The sequence below is a fragment of the Rhineura floridana genome, chromosome 1, assembly GCF_030035675.1.
Source record: "Rhineura floridana isolate rRhiFlo1 chromosome 1, rRhiFlo1.hap2, whole genome shotgun sequence".
NCBI lineage: Eukaryota > Metazoa > Chordata > Lepidosauria > Squamata > Rhineuridae > Rhineura > Rhineura floridana.
Window position 1 is genome coordinate 268791780 of NC_084480.1, and position 6690 is coordinate 268798469.

Genomic DNA, 6690 nt, shown 5'->3' on the forward strand with positions numbered 1-6690 from the left:
TTCACTGAATGATTTCAGAGTGGGTTGTAAAAATGTCAAAAGGAAAACAGTACAATTTAAATTAAAAATCATAATACTACAAAACTAACCAAAACTGGTTGGGTTAACACTCTGTATGTGCTAGGGCCGTCCTCTGAATGCATGTCATGGCAAAAGCTGATGACATGGGTGACCCCTCTGTTCCCAGTACACCAACCCAGCTTGAACTCCTTTGCCCTCACCTCCACTTGGGGTCCTTCTTGAGCAAACCAGACAGCAGGACTTTGCCTCATTGCTGAGTATGCGCAGGAAGTGAATCTCCTCCATGAAAATAAACTCAAAGAGGTTCTCATAGTCATGATTGTAGAAGGGGAGGCATCCACACATCATCTTATACATGTCCATGCCCTACAAGTCCACAGCCTGCCCTTAACCAATGTCCTCCAGCACCTCGAGGCCCAGGTTATTCATTGTGGTACCATCAGTGATGCCCTCCTTACACAACCCAAAGTCTCTGATTTTATCTAGCACAAGGTTGTCCAGCTTGATGACATGGTAAACTATGTCCCAGGAATGCAGAGACAATCTCAGCTCTGTAGAAACAGGGACAATCCTCAATGAACATATCCCCTTCCTTGGCATATTCCATGATGAAGCAGAGGTGGTTGTTGGTCTGGAAAGTGTATTTCAGTACCATGAGGAAGGGATGCCTCATGTTCTGCAAGACTCAGCTCTCCGTGATGGTGTGGACCACTTTGTCTTTGGTAATTATGACTTCATTGTGCAGGATCTTCATGGCTTTCTCATGCACAATGACTGTTCCCAAAAGTGCCCTTCCCAAGGAGCTTCAGACAGTCAGACTCATGGCCGCCTCCATCTCCTCCGCTGGGAAAGGCACACTCATCCATCATATTCTTTTCTGGCTCCTGGTTCTTTAAGCTATTGCCAGCCATCTGAACAACACAGATCAACTCCTCCTGCTCACCAGGAGGGCTATTATATAATGTCCTTTCAATTACTGCCATCCACTGCAAACAGCAGATGATGGAGATGTTGGGCCTGGGCCCCTTGACTATCATCCTCTGCCACAGAAAAGCTGTTCAGTTGGTACAGGCTGTGGTCAGATGTTTCTGGCTTCTCTTTGAACCCAAAGAATGACCCATTGCTCTTCAGGAGGAAGTATCTGGGTCTCTAAGTTTTGATGTATTCACCTCTCTTGTTTAACCAACTCTTCTTGTTCATGTCGATGTGGCAGTGTTTTGCTGACAGGGGCTAGATTCTACCATCTGAGCTGTGGGTGGACTGGTGATCTGCTGTTGCTACCATCACCCTTCAGGGTCATTCTTGCAGCCATGTCAGACCCAAGAGTGTCCACTCTCCCAGAAATCCCAGCACCCCCTCAGGCCCACACATGCAAGAAGGAAAAGGAATGGGCACAAAAAGAAAAAAGAACGATCCTTTAAAAAAAATTTTTTCTAGTGTTTTTGTATGCAAATGAACTTATTTGCATCTTTTTAAAAATGTGTCACATTTTTGTCTGATGCACATTTAAACAAGTTGCAAAACTTATGAAGTACTAAAAAATTAATGTGTCTAAATTTGAGGCCTCCTTTGGTCCAGTCCAAATGGTTCTCCTGCCCCCCTCACATTGGCCCTGTGCTCAAACACCACAGACACACACACACACACTTAGATCATATATGTAGCAAAGAAGGTGCAGGATTTGTAATCATGTTCCTCTCCATTTTCCCCCTGCCATGACAGAAGCTGACCTTTTCCCACAAGAGTTCAAAGGATTGACACATCCTCTGGCCTTTCCCACTTTGGAGGTTTCTACATCTTTAGAACAGCCATTATTTCAAAAGGTGGCCTTGTTTTGTTGAAATGGATAGAGAACCAGGTTAGAGGCTACAGCAATAAATAATATATGAATGTCAGCTCAAGAGCACAATTAGACCAAGGTTAATAAGCATTAATTCCAGAGGGCAAAGGGTTTCCCTTTAAAAGTAACCATCATATAATAAATATGTCTTACTGATTGGCTGCAATATCTGCTTAATAACCGTTAATTATATATCAGTGCATATAGGAAAACCCAAGAAAAGATTCACAGATTGGTCTTTGAAGTATCATGCCGTAAATTGTTTGCCATCCATCATTCAGCATACAGCAGTGTACATCTTGTGTGGATATACCAAACAAAACTGAAAATAATGTGTACATGCCACTAATTTCAATGAGAAACAGGAGCACAACTGTTTAATGTCCAGCTGAAATCAATGGAATTTAAACAGAATTAACTTTAGCTAGATCATGGCCTTTTTTCATCACTACCTTTTCTGTTTTACTTGCCAGGCCACATCCATATCATGCATTTAAAGTACTATTATACCACTTTAACAGTCACAGCTTCCCCTAAAGAATCCTGGAAACTGCCATTTGTTAAGGGTGCCGAGAGTTGTTAGGACACCCCCATTCCCCTCACAGAGCTACTTCCAGAGTGGTTTAAAAATTAACCCCCCAGGGAATTCAGCCACAAATTCAATTCAAAAGGCATCAAATTCAAGCCACTCTTCAAAGGAAGAATCTTCCTTTCCAGCCAAAGCTTGACCCTACCTAACCCTGACTTCATGTCACCAGATGTGGAAAAGGTGGGCATGGTTTGCTCAAAACAACCTCAAGGGCCAAAACAACACCCAGAGGCCTAGCAAGCCTCATTAAGCCTGCAGGCTGGAGGTCTCCCACCACTGGTATGTGGCAAAAGAAAGAAAAACGCAATCATCATACTTAGATACATACATTCCTTTGAGGTGGGCTCTTTATTATTCTTGAAATATGCAACTTGAGATAAGCAGCTAGGTATGTTAGCCTACCTAGGTTCACTATAATTATGTTAAGATGTTGGGTGTGGCAGATTTAGGCTAAGCATTAAGAAAAAGATGACTGGGTACCTGCAAGGAATTATGGGGGATAGAGGGGGTCAAATGGAAGAAGGGCCATAGGTCAGTTGTAGTGCACATGCGTTGCATGCAGAAGAACCTTGGTTTAACCCCTGGCATCTCCAAGTTGAGATGCGAAAGACTGCCGTCTGAAACCATGGAGAGCCACTGCTAGTAGACAATACTGAGGTAGATGGACCAACTGTCTGACTCTGTATAAGGCAGCTTCCTATGACAAATCATTTTCCACTCTGCTGCCTTCTGCTCCATTTGCCTTTTTCTTGCTCACCTTCTCTTTCTCACACAGACTCACCATCTTCCCTGTCCCATTTCCTTTGGGTTCGGGCTGGGCTGAATGGAGGAAACCTAGCTTTGCTAATTGTACTATTTCAATATGGTTGGATCACCCTCATAATGACCTCACTTTTTGTGTGCCAAATATGATTTCCCCACAGATAATACCCAAAGAGACTTATTAGCTGCTCTGGTCTCTCCTGTGTTATTTCCATCTCTGAAGGAATAAACGTCATGATATTTGCTTGGATGGTCATTATGACTTTGATTTCAGAATGAATCAAGGCACTCAATTTCATTAAGAAAATTAATTGTTTATTTATTTGTTTTTTAAAAGGAGAATATTCATATCCTTTTAACTTCTTGTAATCAGGGAGAAATTGTCCGTTGTTATCCCTATACATGCAACCCATCATACATACATATTATGGAGCATGTTCTTTTTATTTAGCTGGATTCTAACACAGAAAAGATGTTTTCTAGGTGAGTAGCCAAATTTGAATGTTGTATCGGGGCAAAAAATTACAGAAGCAGGCCTGCATAGTCTTCTAAACTCCTACTAAAATGAATTGTCTGAAGTACTAACACATGAATCTCACTGTTTGACAAACAGGGAACGGGTGCAGGCTCCCAAGTCAGAATCATTTTCAGGGACCCCTTTGTAAAAAGTTTGGGGCTGATTTGTGAGGAAGGTATATGATTCGCCCTACTCAACTCTTGACTCCTAAATCAAACCATCATGCCATACCTGGCTGAAGAAGCAAGGCTGCAGTAATTATCCATAATCCCTGTGATAAACCCATCATTATCTATAAAACATGTCAGATTCTTCTGAATGCCAATGTATCACTTAGGTAAACATATTGCACATGACAAACACTGATGATAATTAAATTAATGATTTACAGGCTATGCATTTACACTATTATTGACTAATAAACACAAAACAGTAATCTCTTACCATTATTAGAAGAACCCATTTTCATCAGACTAATTATAACATTTGAAGAAAACACTAATGACATTCACAATGACAATATTAATGACTTGCATTTCTGGGGGATGTCAGCACTCTAATGGATTGTGCAGTCAACTTTAAGCCAATGAGTTGGGACTGCTGCCTGTGTATGAAGTTAGTATGGGGAGCAGGATGTATGAAATACATACAGGGCATTTTCTGCCACATCCTCACTACCACCACCACCCCACACACATACTGGTCAATGCATTACCTTCCTGACTCCACAACAAATGCCTTGGGAAGAACTGAGCTCTAACCATGCAAAAATCACTCCCCATTGTGGCCCTAGTTCTTTTCGACTGGAAGTTGGGCTATGGTCACTCTGGTAGAGCTGGCCCAGAAACCTTGTGTTATATCAGGTTCCCTGATAACAAGAAGGCTTCAAAGCACATTCATTGTGCTTAGATACCCCCCTCAAACCTTTCCACTTAACGCTGGAAGCTTGGGGGTGAAGCTGGTGTGGCCAGTATATGCAAGGATATTGGGAGTGGGGCCAGCGTTCATAACCCCACACACCCCTAAATGTGTTCTCATTACCTATTCATGCCTATGACTGTAATTGGGCATATATCACTGTTGAAATGCCTACAGAGAGACCTGAGTTTTCTAGTATCCTCACAAAAAGTATTGCAAGACACCCTATGCCCCTCCTTTTGTTAAATAGGAAAAGGCAATCATCTTTCTTTTGTTTGGCTGCAAATCATCACTGTTCCAAGACCACCTCAGTCTCCTGTATTATTTGTTTTCTAAAACTATAACTGGACTTGGAACATAAAATTTAGTGAAATTCCAGGAAGTCTCCACAGGAACACTTAAGGAGTCTAACACTCTTCAAACTCAGGCACTCTGCCTGGCTTTTGCAGCTCTCAGTTAGGTGTCTCTTCTCATACCTCTGAGCCCCTAAACTTAAGGTGATTTGAGATGAGGTCCTGTTGGGGAAAATGTCAGCCTGGCTGACTCTGGATAGCCCCCTCTGCACCTCCCTCTCAGGGTTATCAGGTACCTAGACTATGTTGCTATGGTGGGCTCTCAGCCTGCCATTCAAGCCTGATACCATCTCTTCCTGTTCTCTGTTAGTGTTAGGACAGAGTAGCCAGAGGGAGTGCCTGGGCACACACCTTGTCGCGCAAAGTGCAATGGTAAGGGCCTACTTGGTATCACACTTGGGGATGTTACTGGGGGGGGCAGATGACTTGGGATAGCCTTTGGGCAGGCTAACATCAAACATGTTTTGTAAGAAGAAAGCCAACAAGGTGGTTTTGATGACTTCCTTCTGCAAAGAAGCAGCAGATTTCTTCCACCTTCAGTGTGTTGCACATATTGATAACTAGATCTTATTGTTTTATTATTTCTTATATTTATACCCCACCTTTCTTTCACCATAGAACCCAAGGCAGCATACATGTGGTTCCTAGGTGGTCTTCCATCCAGGCACTTATCAGACTCAGCAAGGTGGTGGCCTCATTCAGACCACAGCCTGGGACATAATCAATATTCTCTTTTGATTGATCTGTTGTATGTATTACATTTCTACTGTATATTTCTTTTGTAATATGTATTAACCCTGTTCACTGCTTTGGGCCAAAAAGCAGCATATGAATAAACTATACCATACTACACTTTACCAAAGTTGCACCCCCTGTATCATTTAATTGAACATGCTTACAATGCCCCTCTCTTCTTTAGACCTTCACACTTCATGGGCTCCTGCTGGAGGAAGGGCAGGATATAAATCAAATAAATAAATATGGGAGGGGTCATGATAGGGCTACCACATGCAACTCCAGGACCTCTACTGACTCCAGCTGGTGTTGCAATTGCCCTTTTGGCATAACACCTTGTTTGTTCAGTGTCCAAAGTGCTGGCTTGATTAAATTAGGAAACAAAAGAGATTAAGCATTAGCACATCAAAGATGTGCTACTATACACTACTGTATAGAGGGCAGGTCACTTCCATTTCCATGTCATAGAAGGTGCCAGCAAGAAACTGTAAAGGAATTTTGTCCTAGCCTGAATGAAACTTATTTATATCTCTCCCCCAGGTGTGATGATTGCCTAGTTTTCTCTCATTTTCTAAATCTGTGCTTGAACTGTACCACTTCAGACTGCTGCGGGGTGTGTGTGTGTCACATAACTGAATGCTCCCCTGTGACTTTTCTCTGTGGTGAAATGGAAATGGACTGCCTTCAAGTCGATCCTGACTTATGGCTACCCTATGAATAGTGTTTTCATGGTAAGTGGTATTCAGAGGGCTTTACCATTGCCCCCCTCTGAGGCTAGTCCTCCCCACCTGGCTAGGGCCTGCTCAGCTTGCCACAGCTGCACAAGCCAGCCCCTTCCTTGTCCGCAACTGCCAGCTGGGGGGCAACTGGGCTCCTTGGGACTACGCAGCTTGCCCACGGCTGCACAGGTGGCAGGGCACGTAACCCCTGAGCCACTCACTGTGGGGGTGATCTT

General features: G+C 43.0%; 1 pseudogene; it reads right to left on the reverse strand.

The window, feature by feature from the left end:
* Positions 1-217: 217 nt before the first annotated feature.
* LOC133377420 (RAC-beta serine/threonine-protein kinase-like) lies at positions 218-1209 on the reverse strand (annotated as a pseudogene).
* Between the last annotated feature and the right edge of the window lie 5481 nt (positions 1210-6690).